Below are 22,562 nucleotides of genomic sequence, written 5' to 3' on the forward strand. Positions count from 1 at the left end.
TAATGGTTCCCAAATTTGCATATTTGCTTTTATATCTTCCTGTGCTTCACTCCACTATCACCACCTATGAGCTGAATGTCTTTTCAAAGATGTGCTGGGATCACCTTCCGTGTGCTGTGTAGTAACAAATGTCTTTTCTTTTCCTTCACCCAAAACCTACAGGGGACACTGCTTGAGTTGTCTGTGGATGACACTCTGAATTGTCAAAAGCTCCAAATCTCGGAGGCTGATTAGAACTGTTCTTGGTTGTGTGCTGGTAAATGTTTAACAACCAGTGTTCTCAACAACAGCAGCCAACCCTGGTGTGTACCATTTGCTCATTACCAGGATGTAAATATTTCCACCCAGGTAATTTAACTTAGGTGAGAGTTACCGATTGTAGAGTCGGGAGGAAATGTACACCACTGGCTTTCGTGAGCTGGGACAAGCTGCCTATATCATACCACAGGTAGTTCTGAACTTAATCTGGTCATCTGAGAAGAACTGATGTGTGCATTCAGTAACTGATATTGCAGGAAAGAATCACATAATGCACAAGATGACAAAGTAGATGTATTCAATTTAAGTTTTGTTTGCATGCAGAGGATGTACCTATGCATAGAACCTAGACTTGTGTATTATTGGGTAAGGGTGAGCTTTAATTTCATCAATGCAGTTCAAAAAAATCATGAACCCGTACAGAAGTTAGGGAAATAGAGACTGGGTAAGAAAACAGTGATGTGGATGAACACGCTCATCAAGTCAATACTTACGGAGTGTTGACTGGCTCAAGGTCAGTCTGGCTGAAGGTTTCTGACTGCATGCCATTGGGTTCAGCCTTTGTGCTGAACAATTATATTTGTGATATAATTATAAACATTGTCATAACTCAGTGCATGGAAGAATAGTTATTGAAGAGCATGAAAAAGTCAGGTTTCAAAGAAAATGTTGACAAATTAAAATAATGAATCACCATAACAACAAAAAGAAAATTAACAATAGCAAGTCAGATTATGTGTTTAAGTTAAAAAGTAATTTACAAAAATGTAAGTATGATCAAGCTTGACAATACTTGCTGAAAGACAGGTTTGCTTTCAGATTATCACAAGCTCAATACAAAGCAATGGAGAGCATTGTCGCTAAAGCACTCTGAGGATGACTCTAATAGAAAATCCATGTAGAGAAACTGCAGCAACCCAGCCTGGCAGGTGTGGAGTGTGGGTCTACCAATTTGAGAGAATCCAAACGGTTCTGCATTCTGTTGTGTTCATCACATCACAGCCCCAGGATTTTGTCCCCACTTCCCCAAGAGGCCCCACAGCCTTACGTTGCCTGCATATGTTTGTCTACCTTGTCCCACAGGGCTGTAATGTTCTTCTCATTCCCTTCCAATTGAACCACTTCTATGCTTTCTGCTTTAAAAATAATCAATTTGGTATTTTTTTCTTTGAAAAACTTTGACACACAAAATTATGAAGATGTATGGGGTATTATGGGATGTTTTGTTATATGTATACATTGTGTAGCATGCAATCAGAGCCAGTATATTTATCCTTTCAAGAATTTAACATTTATTTAAAGTGAAAGCATCCAAGTCCTATCTTCAAGGTTTTTGTTTATAGAGCAACGTACATTCATATCATCTATAATCAGCCTCCTGAGCAATGGAATTCCTGCAGTTCTTACTGCTATCCAGCTATAAGCTGTTACCCATCAGTCAAACTTTCCCCATTGCACCCTCCACTCATCCCTCCCCTGCTCTAGTAACAATACTTCCATTGTGACTTCACGGAGATCTCCCATTTTTATACACAACACATGAATGAGATCGTGTGATGTTTGTCTCTCTGTGCTTGACCTACTTCACATGACGCAATGACTTCCAGTTCCGTCTATGTTGTTGCAAGTGACAAATCTCATCCCTTTTAAACACTAATATCCCATTGAGTATATGTACCACTATTCATTAGTCAGTGGATACACTCGGGTTGCTCCCACTTATTGGCTATTGTGAATAGTGCTGCAATAAGCATGAGAGTACAGATCTCTTGTGCAGATGGATCTCATTTTCCTTGGATATATACCTAAGAGTGGGATTGCTGGATCATATGGCAGCTCTAATGTAGTTTTGTGAGGAACCTCCATACTGTTTTCTACCATGACTGCATTCATTTACAATCCTATCAACAGTGTGCAGGAGTTGCCTTTGTTCTATATCCTTGCCAACATTTGTTATCTTTCGACTTTTTGGTAAAGTCAATCTTACTGGAATGAGGTGATATCTCATTATATCTCTATGATATTTTGATTTCATACATATTGATTTGAGTTTCTCTGATGATTCATGATTTTGGGCATTCTTTTGTGTACCAGTTGGCCGTTCTTCCTTTGAAAAATGTCTATTCTCTGTCCTTTGTTCTAGACCCTGTCTAGCGCACTTGGGCCTCATTCCTTTGTAATCATAACCTCTACTCTACCACCAATGGCTCTACTCCCAACCTGTGTGTACTGATGGTCCTCTTCCCCACTTAATGCTGTATAATTGTTCAGACCTGGTTAATGCCACTCTTAGGATCATTGGTTACTATCCTCACTCTGTCTTTTATGACCTTGTCTAAATATGATCAGAGTCTGCAAACTTGGAAGGCTTCCATAGCCTTGGCAACTCATGGCGACAGCCTAGGAAGGTTACTGGTGCCATAAACTAGAGTGTCAATTTGTTGGGTCAAGAACAGGAGTCACTGTGCACTTGCTCCTCATGTGGGATCTCTGTCCTTAATGTACTGTACATTGTGATTTAATGCTATAACTAGTACTCAAACAGTATGTTTCACTTTGTGTTTCTATGTGGGTGCAAACTGTTGAAATCTTTACTTTAAATTGATCTTCTGTATATAAAGAGAATTGAAAATGAATCTTGATGTGAATGCAAGGGGAGAGGGAGTGGGAGAGGGGAGGGTTGCAGGTGGGAGGGAAGTAATGGGAAGGGGAAGCCATTATAATCCATAAGCTGTACATTGGAAATTTATATTCATTAAATAAAAGTTAAAAAAAGAAAGAAAAATGTCTATTAAGATATACTGTCCATTTTTAGTTGGATTATGTTTTTGTATTGAGTTGTTTGAGTTCTTTATGTATTCTGAATATTAACCCCTTATTAAAGTTATAATTTGGAAATATCCACTCTCATTCTATAGGTTTTTTTTTCCTCTGTTGATTGTTTCCTTTGCTTAGCAAAAACTCTTTTGTTTGATGAAATCCTTTTGTCTAATTTTGCATTTATTTCCTGTAGTTTTGGGGTCTGATCTAGAAAATCCTTGCCAATTCCAATGTTCTGAAGTGTTTTCTCTATGTTTTCTTCTGTTTGTTACTTTTTCTTATATCAAAATAAGAAACTATAAAGTCTTATCCTTACTTTCTCAAAGTTGTTGTTAATATTATTTAGCATTTATCTTTTTTAACCTATCTTGAGAGTTAATTCCTGCCTTTCATGTATTGTAAACATTTGCTGATGCACTGTATTCTGCTCTGTCACAGTCATGGTTTCTGCACTAGAAGTCAGGGCTCTGATGGGAGAGGTCACGTCTGGTCGTCTCCCTTCATCTTTTAGTGACTAGCCAACCGCATAGGAAAGGGAATTGGCTTAACTTGAATGAACATGAAACAAACTGGATAAAATCTGAACCTAAACTCACGACAGAAGTCCCACCAACAGCCAGACATCTCCCAGGTTTCTGAGCTCTTTCAGTGCTGGTGAAGACGCTCTGGCATAAGCTGTGTTCTTGAGTTTGGGTTCTTACAAGCATCCTTTTATTCATTCACCGGTGGCTCAGAAACTGTGAAGACTCAAAACTTTCTATTTACAGGCTTTTACTCCAGAGAAACATCTTTGAATTTCCAGACCTTGACACGGTGCTGATAGTTGCCTGTGAACTGTTCCTATAGTAAGCTGATCCACTCTAAATTATGAACTTAAAGGAGTGCCTGAGAGTAAATCATAAATATCATTATGACTAGCCGGCGCCACGGCTCAACTAGGCTAATCTTCTGCTTAGCGGCGCCGGCACACCGGGTTCTAGTCCTGGTCGGGGCGCCGGATTCTGTCCCGGTTGCTCCTCTTCCAGGCCAGCTCTCTGCTGTGGCCCAGGAGTGCAGTGGAGGATGGCTCAAGTGCTTGGGCCCTGCACCCCATGGGAAACCAGGATAAGCACCTGGCTCCTGCCTTCGGATTGGCCTGGTGCGCTGGCCACAGCGCACTGGCCGTGGTGGCCATTGGAGGGTGAACCAATGGCAAAGGAAGACCTTTCTCTCTGTCTCTCTCTCTCACTGTCCACTCTGCCTGTCAATATATATATATATATATATATATATATATATATCATTATGACTAAAGGTGATAAAATAGGTCAAGAATCCTGAGTCTGTTCTAGAGTCTCTTTCTACTTTTCTAGTTTTGTCAAACAATTCTGTAACAGGTAAAGATGGCATCTTCTTAAGTATCTCTTAGGATTTAACTCCAGTGAGCCCATAAACAACAAATTTATTTCTCCAAATTCTAGAGGCCCAGGAAGATTTGGTTCAGGGATGGTTCCTTCTTGCTATATCCTTAAAGGATGGAGGGGATAACAGCTCCCCTGGGCCTCTTTTACGAGGGTACTAATTCCATTCTTAAGGGCTCTGCTCTTATGACCTAATCACCTTCCAAGGAGCCTACCTTGAAATACTATCACATTGCTTATTTTGTCATGTGAATTTTGAGGGAGACAAACATTAAGATCAAAGCACCCACTATGTACTAATGAATCAGGGTGAACTGAGTGCTTGGTTTGATAGGTTTTCTCTTTTTGTTCTATTGAAATAAATGCACCATAAAAGTATAGAGGAAACAAAGAAAATCTTGAATTTATTAATTAATTGTGAAAACTCTATAAAAATAATAAAATGACAATTTTAGTACTACATCACTCACACAATAATGGCCTGTTACTTGTAAACTGGTGACTACCAATTGTGGGATGGTTAGATTACATATTTTAACATGATTTTGTGGTCAAAGGGATGGGCTTACCTTACTAAACATAAATGCCACACAGTGGAACTTGAATGAATAGAAATTCTAAGGTATCGTTTACCTTGTGACGTTGACTGTTCCTTGTTTCTTAAGGCATGATGGATAGACTGGCTTCTATCCATTTCACAGCGCTAAATGCAGGCTAACACTGGACGAGGGTATCATTCTTCTGAGTCTGGAATCTAAAGTTTCTTTACTCACATTACTCCTGTGCTGCTGATAGGAAGATGTTAGTTGGGATTTCTGCCAGTTTAGCATCTGAGAAGTTGAGTGACAAAGCAGTTCAATAACTTTCTAAGGTGCTGACCCAAATCAGCAGGAAAGTAGTGAATGCACTCTAAAGTTGCTGCTAACCCTTCTTCCCAGGAAGCTATAATTTCTGGTACTCTGTAGTGTTATGTTCACTATAAAAATATGACTAGGGAACATTTCCTCTCTTGTGCTGTCTCTATTTCTCTTGCTGACAGCAGCTGCAACCTTTAGTGCTTATCTCAGGACAGAATTTAGCTTGCACTATTTGTAGTTTGCCGCTGTAGGGTGACTCCCATCCCCCACTGCTCACTCATGTACTCTGACTAATAATATTAGTCAAACAGGGGAAAAATTATGCTGAGGAAGAATGAGGAAGATTGAGGGAATGTGCCATTCTTACTGCACAAAAAGGCAAGCTGAAATGAGGAAAAAGAAGAATGGAACTTTGATTGTTAATAGAGCCTTAAAGACTCTGAGATCATTGTTAAATGGAATTTTAGTTGCTCGTGCAATATCTTCTTTAAGATCCATTCGGAAGAAATGTGTGAGTGTGTGTGGGGCTGTGTGTCTGTGTGCACAAGATATATATGTGCAATGGTTTATGTGGCCGTCTCTGTGGCTTTTCTCGCTGTTTGGGATAGTTTAATAAATCAAAGTGCTCTGTCACTTTATTATATAAAGCAAATCATACATGTAAACATTCAACTTTATTTTTTTTTGTATTGAGATGAAACATAAAGAAGTAATTAACCTAAAGTTAATTTGAAAGGCATAATGATAATTTAAGGCAACTGATGTACGTACACAAAACCCACAAGCACTTTTTCATGAAAGCAGATGATTAGAGCATTTAAGAAAACTACTCTTTTGCTGGAATTAAGAATGTGTAAGCTGCTACTATGAACAAATTTTTCACCATTTAAAATGGAGAACAGAGTCCAGTGAGCTGAAAGTTTAAATTTTTGGAGAATAGTGAGAAAAATCAGTCCTGTTGAATACACACACACTTAAATGCATACTCTGTGTGACTTCACTTTTTAAATAATAAATTATGTAACTACTAATGGCATTATTTATAATCTAGTTTTAAACTTCTTGTGAGAGAGTTCAATACATCCAATGTTAATTAGTGAATCTCCACTTCAAAAGGTTTAGGTGGTTTTCATGACTTTTAATTTTTTTAAAGATTTATTTTATTTATTTGAAAGAGTTACAGAGAGAGGTAGAGACAGAGAGAGAGGTCTTCCACCCACTGGTTCACTCCCCAGATGGCTGCAACGGCCAGAGTTGTGCCGATCTGAAGCCAAGAGCCAGGAGCCTCTTCCAGGTCTCCCACTTGGATGCAGGGGCCCAAGGATTTGAGTCATCCTCCACTGCTTTCCCAGGCCATAGCAGAGAGCTGGATTGGAGGAGGAGCAGCCAGGACCAGAACCAGCGCCCATATGGGATGCCAGTGCTTCAGGCCAGGGCTTTAACCCGCTGGGCCAACAGTGCCGGCCCCGACTTTTGATTTTTTTGATTATGGTCCCTCATACTTTATTTATTTATTTTTGGTGTTGGGTGCCATCTTTTTTTTTTTTTTTAAGATTTATTTATTTATTTGAAAGTCAGAGTTACAGAGAAAAGAGAAGATGGACACAGAGAGATATCTTTCATCTGCTGTTTCACTCCTGAAATGTCTGCAATGGCCAGGGCCGAGCCAGGCTGAAGTCAGGAGCCAGGAGCCTCATCTGTCTCCCATATGGGTTGCAAGGGCCGAACACTGGGCCATCTTCCTCTGCTTTTCTCAATCCACTAGCAGGGAGCTGGCCTCTGGATGTATTTTATGCTGGGGGTGTGTCTGGGTGTACTGTCACTTTCTTTGCCATTTAAGTGTGGAAATCCTGAATCACAGGTATCTTGTTTACGTGTCCTATTGTCAAGGGCATGCATTTGCCCTGCATTTTCTGTCTCCTTAAGCATAAACAATGACTCTTGGTCTTCGAGTTTGTGAGTAATTGAATGCAAGTTGGTTTGTTGTGATGGTTACTCTAATAGAGCAATTTTTCATAAATGAAAGTCTTTGTAGCAAATATAAGTAAGTTGTAGTATATTACAATCATTGGGTTCCATAATAAAGTGCTAATTGTAACTTGGCTTTAAATGTTACATTTTGCATGAAAATTGGCCTGCAGAGAGTTGTCATTTGGTGAACGATTGGTAAGGACGCTAACATTGGTTTGTAAATTGTTTGAAGTGGCACACCATTATTATTATTTTTTTTTTAACTTTTATTTAATGAATATAAATTTCCAGTATACAGCTTATGGATTACAATGGCTTCCCCTTCCCATAATTTCCCTCCCACCCGCAACCCTCCCCTCTCCCGCTCCCTCTCCCTTTCCATTCACATCAAGATTCATTTTCAATTCTCTTTATATACAGAAGATCAATTTAGTATAAATACTTCAACAGTTTGCACCCACATAGAAACACAAAGTGAAACATACTGTTTGAGTACTAGTTATAGCATTAAATCAAAATGTACAGTACATTAAGGACAGAGATCCCACATCAGGAGCAAGCGCACAGTGGCTCCTGTTGTTGACCCAACAAATTGACACTCCAGTTTATGGCGCCAGTAACCACCCTAGGCTGTCGTCATGAGTTGCCAAGGCTATGGAAGCCTTCCAAGTTCCCCGACTCTGATCATATTTAGACAAGGTCATAAAAGACAGGTTGAGGATAGTAACCAATGATCCTAAGAGTGGCATTAACCAGGTCTGAACAATTATACAGCATTAAGTGGGGAAGAGGACCATCAGTACACACAGGTTGGGAGTAGAGCCATTGGTGGTAGAGTAGAGGTTATGATTACAAAGGAATGAGGCCCAAGTGCACTAGACAGGGCCTAGAACAAAGGACAGAGTCATTATTAGAGGAGCTTAGAAAGGTGCTGTCTAAGCTACAATGAAGTTTTCTGATTGAGAGGCAAATAGAACCTGATAGAAGGGGCTTGATAATAATCTGTTGGGCTTTAGGCCTTGTAAGTTAAGAGGCCCAGACCTATCTATCTCTTCACATGGGGTATATCCTAAGGGAGGTGTGAACCTCCTAGGGGAAGGCACTCTGTTGACTTTCATTACTTGGCTGGCCTGGGAGGAGAGCTGGCCAGGTAAAGGCAGGGGGCATCTCTAACAAGAAATTTACAGTTCTGCCTGCAATGTTGCTGACCCTACTTGGCTGTCCCCTCAACTGCAGTGGTCACTTTGGAAGTTGGGCTGAGTGAAGGGCTTTTCAGCTTAGAGCCAGTAAGATCTGTGGCTCTGACCTGGGCATCCTTCTACTCCAGGGCAGGTCCATTTCCAGTGATCCAACTCTTGGCAGAGCTGCCAGGGCTCTTCACAAGCTGACTTCTGCTGAAGCCCAGGCTTACCACATTGAAAGCCACTGCAGTGGACTGGCCTGTTGGGTCTTCTTGAGGGCAGATCACTGTACAGATCAGCCATTAATAGGCCTGCCACCCATTGCTTCTGATGCCTGGCTTTCTTTTCCTCCTGGTTTGTGTTAAAGCAGACCAGAGGATGCAAGTCAAGGGAGTGCCCGTTTCCCATCTCTAATCTTCGGTGGCCTGAACTACAAGTCTATAGTCACAGGCATGTTCTGTAGTAATTTTTCTAAGGTAGACAATGCCCATGAGGAAAATTATATTCTCACTTTAAAACTTTCTTTCCCTTTGGTCTGAAAGGGAGGTTTTTTTTTTTTTTCTACTTACTGTATACTTCGCTGATGGCGATGTGAATCTAGCTATGAGATTATTATTTAAGTTCTTATTTTGGCTATGCTATTACAGAAAAATGTTAGCCATCTCTTATAAGGTCTAAAGATTAAATTGTGCATCCTACAGATTCCTTTATAGTAGAATTAGTTCCCTACCTTGAAGAGAATAGAGAAATGAAAGAACAAGTTGGGCTTAGAATAGAGAAATGAGGGAGCAAGTCCTAGATCACTTGCTGACAATAGCAATATTACATGAATACTTAGCAAACCGTTTCAACCCTTAGATAAGAACTTAATAAAACATTTACCGGAAGGTCCAATGCCTTCTATAAATTTTAAGAATCATGTATTTGAAAACACGTCTTAAATATCTAACATGGTGTAGTTTGTTTAACCAGTAAACTTAAGCACAACCATCTAAAATGTTTTTAGTTTCTTTCTACCAACAAGTCTAAAACATATGATACACAGATTCAGGTCATACAAATTAAAATGTATCTTTGATTGATTTTAGCAGCTTAAATTTATGGACAATCTTACCTAAAAGCCATTTAAAATAAAACTCTTAATAAAATTTCCCCATGTGGACATACAATATGTATGCACATATAACATAGCATAATAGACCAATATCAAAATCCAAAATATCTGGTTGAAATAAGATTCCTTAAAATCATGACATAACATAGACCAAATCTGATCATTGTTACAAGGTGATTATTAATATGTTAGATGTAGTTTGTAGAAAAATATTACTTCCTTGTGTAAGAGAAATATATTTTGAGTCAGAAGTATTAGATATTGTTATACTTTCAAGGCAAACAAAAGAGACTGGTCAGACTGAGAACCAGCCGGACAAGCAGAAGAGAATGGATACCTGTAGAATATGATATAATTAAAATCCCTATTCACCTCTAATTATGTGTTTTATATCCTTTCAGCAAAGTCTGTTTCTACTGTATTTGCAAAAAATAGTCTCATACTGGTTTAACACTCATGCTAAATCTTGTACTTTCCTTCTTATCCATAATTAATCTGAAAGCTACAAAGAGGTGAAATGGTCTATTGGTTTGAACCATAGCAGTATCACTGAGAGCTCCCTTGTGGGCACTTGTCCGGGTGACTGATTTCATGCAAGTGTGACCAGTAAGTGTGACTTACTGTGACAGAGCTGTGTAGTGCAGTAGTGTGTGGACAGCAGTGTAGACAACGTAGTGGTGATTCATCGTGGTCTCCAAGTCCTACCCGTGTCAAGCTTCTGAACTGAAGGCAAAGGATCACTTTATTCCTGACTGTTACAAGGAAAATGTGAAAAAACAATGACACGTAACAACAGGAAACCCAGAGTAAAACAGAACTCTAATGATCGACTCAGGGCATCTAGCACATTTCCTAAAACATGCCTGAGGGAGCTCTGCCGTCGCTTTCCTCTCCCGGAGCTGGGGGCTGAGAGTGAACCAGGTCATGGCCATTCCCTTCCAAATTAGATCCCAGGGCACCTCTCGGCACTGCTGAGGACGCCACCGTGGACAAGATGCCCACTTGGCTGAGGTTACATTTCTGAAGGACCTTGGAAATGTTCAGGAAGCCCTCAGTTATTGACAGGGTTAATCACAAAAAAAAAACAAAAAACAAAAAACTTGCAAATATTAGTTGGTGAGCAAGTAACCCATTTAAATTGTCTTTATTGCGTTGTTTTCTATTCATATATAATGTGGCATTTGTTTGTTACTGTCCAAGTCTTTGAGTCATAGAATTTCTTAACTATTTTGGTCCTATTATAATTTCAAAAAAATACATTCCAATGACTATAAAATACAATGAAACAAAATCTTGCTCTTTCTAAGTATGCTCATATTTCACTGCTAATATATTTCTGTGTTCTGCCACGTAGCCAGGCAAACATATCTGGTGTTATGCATGTCAAAACTCACTTAGGGGAGGCCTGGGGAGTGGGATGCTCTTCACCAGCAGTCAGGAGGCAAGGGAGTTCAGGAGGCTAATTGATTTGAAGAATAAATCAGCAAGTTCACACTGGGGCTGGAAAACAAAGCCTTTCTCAGCTTTTTAATAGATAGGCAATCATTAATTCTACCCTAAATTACAAGCAAGCTTATAATGTTTCAACAGCTGTTGATTAATTGTTGAACAGCAATAATGAGAGGATGAGAAAATCTTGTTGATAGAAGGTTCTCAAGGGTCAGCAAATTTATGTGGCACACAGCTGTCCCTGGTAACCTGTGGTGAAGCTGTCGGGCCATTGTGCTGCCTTGAACTTGTTCCTCTGGGTTATAGGATGCAGTGTCTCCTCTCTCTTTTCTTTCCCTTTTTAATTAATTGTGCTGACTTATCATCGCAGCACTTGTGTGGTTTTATGTGATGCACTTACAGTATTAACGTTTCAAGGAAGTTCAAAATCTAGGGAACAATGGCGAGTCCATCCATGTTTCTTAATTGAAAAACATCTGAGCTTTTGGAGACTTCTCGATGTGTTTCTGACACAGTTAAGGATGGTGCCTGGGGGTGCTACTTTTAGGTGGATATTCTGTAAATCTTTGTTGTCTCTGAGCCTGAGTTGCACTATCTCTATGACATGAATAACAAACTGTAGTTTGCCATGATGACGTGATGATTGAAGAAGAAAACATATATGATATCTGAGAGTAGTGGCTGGCCTATTAAAGATACGCATTAGGCACTTCTCTTCTCTTTCTCTGCCATCCCAAAGGAATGTGAGATTAAACAGGTCTGTTTCAGATGAAAAGGAAAATAAGTTAACCCAGCAGTTACATTTTATTTCTCAGCTGCGTTGCTTCTTTGTGTGCTATTCTGATCTTAAAGTAATTGAATTAAATTGAAAGGATTATACAACAGGGTCCAAAAGTATCTATTTCATTTAAGATTTCACAAGAATATGTGTATTTGTGTGTCTAGGGCATAGCAATTATTTTCATGTAATAAGATTAGAACTGCATCTAGTATTTATAGGTTATTAAAAGAGAAATATAAGGAGAAAATAGAACCTGGGGATCATTGTAAAAATTATTTATTTATTTACTTGAACAGGGAGGGGAGAGAGATCTCTCTCCTGTCCAACAGCTCACTCCTCACAACAGTGGGAACTGGGCCAGGTCAAGCCCAGGGGTGAAGATCTCCTTCCCCCTCTCTTACATGGGTGGCAAGGACCCAACTACTTGAGCCATCACCTTCTGCCTCCCAGAGTGTGCATTGGCAGGAAACTGGAATCAGAAGCGGAGCTGGGACGAACCCAGCCACTCCAATATGAGATGCTGGCATCCCACGCAGCATCTCAGCCTCTATGCCAGAGGCTCACCCAGACTTTTCTTATTAACTATGTCAACCAGAGTGCCAGAGGGATTATCTCTTGGGAGTATCGGGTGTGGGTAACAGAGTAGCTGAGAAGTAAGATGTGGCACACAGGTACATCGGAATGTGAAGCCACTGGGACAGTTACCACTGCCCAGGCGAAGCAGCATAACTGCTCTAGGGTCTTCCAGGTGAACCTGGCAAGAGGACACTCAGTGGACAGTGGGGCAGGTGCCAGGCTGCAGTGAGTAGGAGAAGGAGTTGAGAAAGCAAGGCCCTGACAAGGCTGCAGGGCACAGCTCCCTGGCACCTGTGGAAGGAACGTGCAGAGAGGTGGTGCAGTTATCCTGCTGTGAAAAGAAGAAGGCCCGCACAGGTGCAGCTTCGGCTGAGTTGTTCCGTATTGGCAGGGTCGCCTTGGGTTGGCACCAGCTCCACCACTGGGCAGTTGTAGGTCCTTGCCAAGTGTACTTCAGTTTACTTGCCTACAGAATGGCAATTGTAACTTGCTGTTGTACTGATCAGTGCTATTACTGAGTGCCAGGGGCCATCACTGGTAGGCATTATTGTTGTTGGTCTTAGTGGTGGTATTGTGGCCCTGGGTTTGCTTTGAGGAAATATGACACTTTTGTGTGTGTGTGTCTGACAGCCAGGCAGTCAGTGAGATTGTACTCACAGCCCTGAGCCAGCTGCAGCTCCACCACCCTGGTGAAATGCAGGCTGGAAAAATAAAATCCAGGGCACGGGGCTTTGAGAATTGCATTCTGACTGCGCACAAATCACAGAAAACAGTTCCAGCAGAGGGAGTGCACTTTTGTTTCAAAATAAAGCTAGCTGTCGCTTTGCTTATTTTAAAATAGCGCATATTTGTACCAAACAGGCAAACAGTATAGAAGACTATTTTAAAAATAACTATCTTTTGAAATCTCACCACTCTGAAATAACCACATCTTTGCCATTCACCCTGAACATCTGTCTAGGCATGCATTATTTGACATCAGTGCTCGTACTGAACTCCTGATTATTTTGTGACTGCATTTTATATAATCAGTTTTAATATATTACTCATGGTTTTCAGCTAACTGATGGTAGATCTTTATAGTGCCTCCATTATTTTTAATATTACTCATGGAACTCCGAATATGCTGGTACCCATACTCTTTTTTTTTTTTTTAATTTGACAGAGTTAGACAGTGAGAGAGAGAGAGACAGAAAAGAGGTCATCCGTCCATTGGTTCACTCCCCAAATGGCCGCTATGGCTGGAGCTATGCCGATCCGAAGCCAGGAGTCAGGTGCTTCTTCCTGGTCTCCCATGTGGGTGCAGGGCCCAAGCACTTGGGCCATCCTCCACTGCACTTCGGGGCCACAGCAGAGAGCTGGACTGGAAGAGGAGCAACCGGGACTAGAACCCGGAGCCCGAATGGGATGCCAGCACTACAGGTGGAGGATTAACCAAGTGAGCCACGGCACCGACCCCAATACCTGTACTCTTAAGAAAGCTAACGTTTGAATTAAAGAGTATAGATATTAAAAATGTGTCTGTGTTATAAGGTTATCTCACTTTCACTTATGTCTATGTCTTTTCCTTATACACTTAATAGCACTGGTCAACATTGGGGAAATATTCCTTTTTACACTTTAAGTTTAAACTCTTTTTCATTTTTTGTTGTATAGCAGAATGAGTTTTGAAAGATGTTTTCTGGAGTGGGTATTTAGCCTAGTGATTAAGATGCCCATGTCCCATGTCAGAATACCTGGGTTGATGCTGGCTCAAGCTCTTTGTCTCCAGCTTCTTGTTAACGCAGACCCTGTGAGACAGCAGTGATGGCTCAAGTGATCAGACTCCCCCTACCCATGTGGAAGTCCTGGAGTGAGTTTCCTCTTCCTCTCCCTCTTCCCCTTCCCCTCCCCCTCCCCCTCCCCCTCTCCCTCTCCCAACATTGAATGATGGATGGGGAGCTCTCTGTCACTCAAATAAATAAAAATAAATTAAAAAACTTAAAGTTTTCTGACCTCTTATTTTCCCAGGAGAATTTCTTTTCTCCTTGGCTTATAAGAGCTCTTATACTAAAAAGTTGCCTCCTTGTGGGTAGTTGTTGATAAATCTTGGTGGTGCTTTTTTTGTGATGTATATTTTTAAACAGACATATTTTCAACTCTAAGTTTTGTGGACAACTTGGCATGTTTCGTGCTTAGCAGTCGTGTTGTGCGTAACCAGCGTGTAAATGCAGGTGCTTGCTTTTGCCTTGCTTGTGCCTGAGATCTGTGACTGAGGTGTTCCACACCAAGCACCCAGCACAAAAGTACTTTAGATGGAGCCTGTTCTCTATTGTGGCACCCCAACGGTGACAGCCACAGAGACAGACAACGATGATGAGGGAAGGTTGGAGAGCTATCCAAGCAGCATTGGCAGCTTTCTCTCCTGATCTGGTGATGGAGTGGACTGGGAAGTCCCAGACTTTTAGGAGGTAGTTTCACTGCAAAGATGACTGTGCCAAGAGATAACGAGGAGGACATGGTGCATTATCTGTCTGTTGACCAACTGCTGATAAGCTAGTGACTTCCCCATTTCAAACACATTTCTTCAGCGATGACATTTAGTTGGGCACTGCTAGACGTATGCAGTGTTTTGTCAGGGGACTAGAAAATGCTTAATTTATTGCCGTATCTGTAAAGCACTCTCTGTGTAGGGATGTGGAGCACCTGTCCTGTTAAACATGCCATCCCTCTCAGCAGAGCCCATCCATGATTCCTTAGATGTGTAGGAGACAACCTACTTGGACAACATCGTATATCCTCACCCTGCCTGCACCCTAATTGTGATTTATAAGCCGTTTAGGGCAGTGGCACCTGGGGGATATACCCTGATGACACAATTTATGGCCAGGTGATATTAATGCTATTATGAATGAGAAGTGTTTAATGAGCCAAGCGATGGTCTGGGCATGTCATGTGAATCATGTCATTTAATCACCGTTTCTCAGATAAAGAAATGGAGACTGGAAACATGGGGTTCCTGGTTTCATATCTCCCAGCTGAGTAGTGGCAGAGTGAAGACTACAAATTTTTTTTTTTTTTTTTGATATCCAGGTCTACATTCTTAAGCCCTTTTCAAAGAGCCGTGAAATAGTGGCATCTTTGACACCATAACTATTGCTGAGAAACAGAGAAATGGTCAAAACAGTGAAATGTTCTGTTTCATCTACCTCCATCTGGGATTTGTTGTAGCTGAGGTACAAAATAAAAGCTAGTCTCAACATCAGAAAATTCACCAGAAAATTGACACTATTTTCTGAATGTTAAAATATTTGGCTACAAAATAGGAAATATTTCTCTAAAGCTAACACTTCAGAAAATGTGACATGCCATGAGAAAGCTGGCAAAGTAACAGCCACCCAGATTACCCAGAGTGAGGTAAGAATAGCTCATGTTGATGTACAGAGCACATGGAAGTGGAGTTTGTGATATACGCAAAACTGAACTACTATGCTCTGACTTGGAGAATTGCATCCAAATTTGTATCTTCTGAGTAGATTCCTTTCAGTGGAAATAGTGAACCTCCACTGACTCCTTGAGCCAGCAGGGACAATGGGTGTTCCCAAAGTGTAGTGGGCAGTGGAGCTGGGCAGGTGTCAATTCTCCATGTTTTTTTTTTTTTTTTTTTATTAACACTTGGCATATGTTGAGTTGACTCTTGCTTTAAAGGCTTAGAAAGTGCTAGAGAAGTTACTGTTTTTTTAATTTAACCATCTTTGTAGAAATGACATGGGATTCTGCCACTCTTTCTTCTTACTATAGAGCATTTTAAATAGTTTATTTCTATATCCAGAGTTGTAGAATACACTTGTTCATTTAATTCTCAATGCTGTCTGAACTACCTCCACTCAACATGGTGAAGACAACAGTCACTAAATCAGCCTTTTATAGAACTCCTCTCACTTTTCTGCTCTTCTCATTTCTTTGCTCTGCTGTGACATAGAAATGACTGTCTGTACTTCTAATTCAGAATCGTTACACATCATAGAAGATGCATATTTATGGTTCAGTAGGAACTGTGTGAGATTTCAATGTCACCTGGTGTCTCTTATATTCTTAGAAGTATATCTGACGATAGAACATAGAGCTTGTTTGCTTTTCTGATGTTGGAATTTAAAACAAACAAAATGTTAATCATCTGATTTTGTGTTAAAAGAAATCTCCACAGTAACACTGATTGCTTTGAATCGTTTTAGTGTATGTGTCTCTATATATTTCCTTCAGAAAAACCTTAGAAAAGACAAGAGGCTACATAACAAAAAAAGTATGAGCTATAGAGGTTTGAATGATAAAAATGTAAATATATGAAAATAACTTATACCATCTTTTAGCAATTATGTTGAAGCCAAATCGGGCACTTCGGAAAATGTCAAATTAGAGGGTTTGCATTTGTCAGTTTTCGTTAGAGATTTCCACCTCACAACTGCCAGTTTAGATAAAGCTTGTTCATGGATGGAACGGATACTAGCCAAAGTGAGAGAAATGGACGCATCCCTGAAAACAGGGGTCAAAGCACAACACTGGTCCCACTCAGAGGCTGGCCGCAGAGTACCCAGGGGACTCCCTTGTCTCAGAGATGAGCCCTCCAGTCAGAGTCACATTTGCTGGGCTGCAGTGAGAAGCACACTTTCTGATAATGAGAGGGCTTGAGCATCCATGGTTGTCAATTAATTCCTGTAACTCTGACTTCTCTCCTTAACTTCATTTTAAATCTGTGCTCATATTCTTGGTTTGATCTGGATTTGGTTAGGAAGATGGATGATGGTGGGGAAAAAAAAAGTCTTTTTTATACTTTTTTTATTCAGGATTTAAATTTCTTTAAAGAAAAATCAAATCTGTTTACCTCTCTGACTTAATCTTCTTTTGGCTGTTAATTATTATTTTCATTTTTTAATAACAGCACAGGTAGGCTGTACCATTATTCTAACTCCTTTTAGTTCAAACTTTGCTGAGTCTAGAATGTTGCCCTAAACATTAAAACCCTACATTATAAAGAAAATTGTGTGGATACAGAAAAAAAAATCAACTTTTCTTCTGTACTCCAAAATGGGTTAAAAAAAAATACCAAGTCCATTTCTGTTGGTTCATGTCACTTCCATGACCTTCTCTTTTACCCTGACCTGACTTGCAAGTTAGTGAGAGAGCTTAGTGGCTCCCAGCTTTTCTCACCCTCTTCTCTGTTTGTTGTTCACCTTTCAAAGTTAGACAACCCACAGGTGAGAGGTTCCTATGAGAACAGCTTTAGAGAGTTGTACAACAACTGGAAATGTGATTAGGAGACAGCCGGATGCTTTCTTGGGGGCCAGGAAGGGTGCAAAACACTCCATTTATTGATTCTTTGATCTTGAATGAGTTTGAAGTTTGACTGGAACAACAAGTACATTTATAAATCAATTCAGTGTGTTTCTGTAGGAAACACAGAGCATTTCTTGTCTAGCACACTAGACATATTCATCCAGGAATTTTTATCTGCCTTTTTTAATTCCTACTCAAATATTTCGCATGAAGACTTCCAAGACATTAAAAAGTCACATGAATAATCGATGTCAATGCTGCTTTCCAAGAAATCCTCTTTCATTGAATGTTTGATCCCCACTTCAGCTTTTTCTCCCCATCTGGCCGTTCTCACTTAGGCAGATGGCCACCAGCTGGGAGGAGAGCCTATGGGTCTCCCCTGGGTCCGTAGACCCATTGGGAAAGTGCACTGCGTCACTCTGTTAGCCAGTTGGTAAGCTCAGACGCTGACTTGTCACCACCCAAAGGCCTCCTCAGAGACCTCCTTGATGAATTTGGATCGGGTTATGTTGCGTTTCTCTGATGTCATGGGATCCTGTGTTGGCTTCATAGAAGACAATGTATGTTAATGCCTATGCAATCCAACACTCCCAGTTAAGACAACACACATGAAAGCAATGAGTTACATCAATGAATGGATGGAGGGGGAGCAACAGGAAAAATAGAGAGAATGGGACTTTAAAGGAATATGAAGGGTCTTTCACAAGTTCCTGGAAAATATATATTATGGAAAAGCTATGCATGGATTTCAAAATTTTTTTGCACTGAAATAGATTCATTTTTTTTCCCAAGAGTTATAGACAGTGAGAGAGTCAGTCAGAAAGGTTCCTTCCGTTGGTTCACTCCCCAAATGGCTGCTACAGCTGGCACTGTGCCAATCCAAAGCCAGGAGCCAGGTGCAAGGGCCCAAGCACTTGGGCCATCCTTCACTGCCTTCCCGGGCCACAGCAGAGAGCCGGACTGGAAGAGGAGCAACCAGGACTAGAACCCGGCACCCATATGGGATGCCGGCGCCGCAGGCAGAGGATTAACTAAGTGAGGCACAGCACCAGCCCCTGGATTCATCTTTTAATTGTGTTTTTCCATGAACTTTTTGAAGCATCCTAAAGTCTGGACATAGTTTGATGTTTAAAGAATGGGCATTTCTACTCTATCATATATATCCACATTTTCTTTAACTTTATTTATTTGAAAAGAAGAGAGAGAGATGGAGAGCTCCCATCTACCACTTCATTCCCCAAATGCCTGCAATGACTGGGATTGATCCCGGCTCAAATGCAGAGCCAGGAACTCAATTCAGGGTTCCCACCCAACTCCCTGAGCCATCACTGCTGCCTCCCAAGGTCTGCATTAGCAGGAAGCTGGAGTCAGGAGCTGGAGCTGGGCGTGAAAGCCAGGAACTCCGTGTGGGTTGTAGTCATGTTAACCAGTGTCGTAACTGGCTGATCTAGCTCCATATTCCTGATGACTGTTTTGTCCTAAACTTAATTGAATCAGATTATTTTAGACAATTTAAAATAGACTTAATGATCTACAAGCATCTTATTTGTAATAAATGACTGTGCTACAAGGCTTCTGAAAGCTTGTTTTGTGAGTCTAGGTTCTTACTGGCTAGCTCACAGGTGAGAATTATTCTTTAATTTCACCACTGGAAGAGCTGGTGTAGTGGGTAAAGCCACTGTCTGAAGTACCATTATCCCATATGGGTGCCAGTAGGAGTCCCGGCTGCTCCACTTCCAATCCAACTCGCTGCTAATGGCCTGGAAAAGCAGCGGAAGATGGCCCAAGTGCTTGGGCTCCTGCACCCATGTGGGAGACCTGGAGGAAGCTCCTGGCTCCTGGCTTTGGACTGGCCCAGCTCTGGTGTTGGTGGACATTTGTGGAGTAAACCAGCAGATAAAAGATTCTCCCTCTCCCTTTCAAATAAATAAGTAAATATTAAAAATAATTTCACTACTGCAGCTTCCCTTAGAGAAGCCTATTGCTGTGTTCTTAGTTCATAACCCTCTTGGTCAGCCAGAGGAGATGTGGTTCTTTAGAAAAAAGTCAGTTCTTTTTAGGAACACCTGCCATTAGTTTTTTTCTTCCTTTCTTTATTTACTAATGAACATTCATGGGGTGCTGGGACAGAAATTGAACTGCAATTAAAGGCAGAATTAGTCAATATTTATAATCGGCTTTTGGGCTTATGTTTCTCCAAATCCAGATCAAACCAGGTATATATACTTTTTAAATTTATTTTTATGTAGAGAGCATGTTATTATATTTCAAAAACCCTTTTTTCAGTACTGCACAGGTTTATGCATAGACCATGTTCATTAAATATTCTTTTAATGTTACACATTTAAGTTTTTTTTGAGCTTTCAAAACCATAACATTTCAAAATAAAATATGCTTAGAAATTATTTTTGAACATATATTTAAACATTTAATTCTTAATAGTTGAATTTCTTCATTTTTTTCTTTAAAGCTTATTTAAAAGACAGAGAAAGAGAGAGATAGAGATAGAAAGAAAAATCTTATATCTACTGCACATTAGCCAGCAGAAAATCCATGTGTGTCTCTCGCATGTGTGGCAGAGGCCCAAGCATCTGGGTCATCTTGCACTGCTTCCCCAGGTGCATTAGTGGGAAGCCGGACAGAAATAGCACACAGGGACAGGAACCTGTACTCTGATATGGGATGCCGAAGCTGTTGGCTGCTGGGATCCTGAGTTGTGTACGTCCATGCCCTCCACATAGGTTCGCAGTGTCCTTTTAATTTGCGTGAAGTTCCCTCTGCCATTTTCTTCCTAACCCTTTCCTGAGACTCTCTCCCACCCCCTTTTTAAACTATCTTCCCTTAGACTAGAGCAGTAAGCTCCCTCCCTATTCCACCATTTTGGATCTCCCCCACAACTTTAAGACTTTAATATTTTGTCCTGTCAAATTTCTTATGAAGTGTAACTGTACTAAGAGTGGGATACGTGGATATTCTCTTTCTGTGGCTCTGGGCGAGGCTGGCCTGTGTGTTCTTTTATTTCCCTCCAGACCTTGGCCCAGCCACAGCTTTGAAAGTCAATCTCAGAGCGACTCTGGAAGTTTTTTCTTTTTCCTTCTGGCACTTGCAGATCACATGTGAGCTGTGTGGGAGCCTTGTTGTCTCTGTTGTCTGTACACATTCAGGCAGGACTTTAGTAAGAAATTTGCAGAGATGGTAGAATGCTCATCATAAACCAAATTGAGATTTCCTGACTTCTGGCCGTGGCCATTGAGGGTGATTTAAGATGTATGTTGGCCTTCCCAAACCACAATTTCCTCCCCTATGCAGCCAGGATGAGAACGTCATAGTGATGTGTGTAAGTCAAGTCTGTCATACAAATTGTTTATTCTGTTAGGAAGGATTGTCACCCCCCTGCGCCTAAGACAATGAATGCACACTCATCACTGGACTGAAAAAGGAATGGATTGATGGCTCCCTGCCTTACACGAATTGGATGGATGTGTTTGAAAGCACTTTAGATAATAGAAATAACTCCACAGCACTGTCCCTATCCAAGGCAGTAGTTCCTAAACATTGGAGTTGTGTGCCTTGGATTAACCCCAAGAGCTTGATAAGCATGCAGGTGCTTGGTCCACTCCCAAAGATTCTGATTCTGATGCAAGTGAACCCGACAGAAGTTTGACATCTCTTGTTTTATGGGGGTGTCCCAGTGTGAAATCTATGTTCTCATTCCAGTGCTGTGTGTTGTATTTGATACAGTAGTTCACATACACATGTTGCAGATTTTCTCAGGAGGTCAGGACATGCAAGAGGAGCATGATTAAACTCACAAATGAGGAAATGGAGACTTACAAAAGCATACATCTTGTTCAAGGTTACACAGAGGTCAAGGTCAGGAGCAAGATGTGGTTTAATTCTGACATCTTGTATTCTTCCAACTTCAATAAGCTGTTTTGTCCTTATCATTGCCTGGATGTAACTAACTTGTTAATAGATATTAGAAAACCTAAAGGTGTTCTCCTTGAATTACTGGGTTGAAGTGTAAAGAGAGCTTCTTGCATTAATTCATTAAGTTTCTGCATTGAGTATCTATTGTGAACAGCACTTAGAGACATTCCCTACAAGCTTAACAATACACAGGCACCAATTTTTATCTTTCATTTCTCAAAACAAAACAAGCTTTTCTGTCCTAATATTTCACACTTCTGTTTCCTTGTGTTGTATCTTTGGATATGATCATGTTATTGTAAATTTCACTTGCTACTCATTTAAAGAGCATTCCTTGATCATTTACTCTTCATGATGTCATGTTAGAGATTCAAACATGCATTAAATCGTCTCCTGTTTTCCGTGAATTCAATCTTTTCAGTGAGTAGACCTCCTTGATCAAGAACAGGTTTCCACCGACCGCATCAAGAAATACTGTAGCATAGATGATGTGGAGGGTCAGGAGAAGAGAAGGCAGTGATGATAGTTTCAGAACCCGTGGGGCCCCTGAACATATTTCCAGCAGCAATTGGATACAGAGTTGACACTAGAAAGAGATGTTGACCAACAATGAGGAGTTAGGAGTTGCCTGTATAGACGAGGAGTGTGGATGAGACCCCCCCCCCCCCCAAAGAGCTTATCTGTAGAACCCAAGACTGAGATCCAGGTAAGCACTCATTTGTGACACCATGCAGAGATTAGGAGACAATGGGACTAAAGAGAAGTGGTGTGAAGAGAAAGGTGTGAACTCTATAGTATGGCTTCTCTGAAATCAGGAGAGGAAAAGCATCCCAGAGAGCAGATGCTGGGAGATGAATGGAAGTCAGGGTGGAGGACCAGTGAGCGCAGGATCTCCTCTAGAGGAACTTGACT

This window comes from Lepus europaeus, chromosome 6 (genome assembly GCF_033115175.1).
Source record: "Lepus europaeus isolate LE1 chromosome 6, mLepTim1.pri, whole genome shotgun sequence".
NCBI lineage: Eukaryota > Metazoa > Chordata > Mammalia > Lagomorpha > Leporidae > Lepus > Lepus europaeus.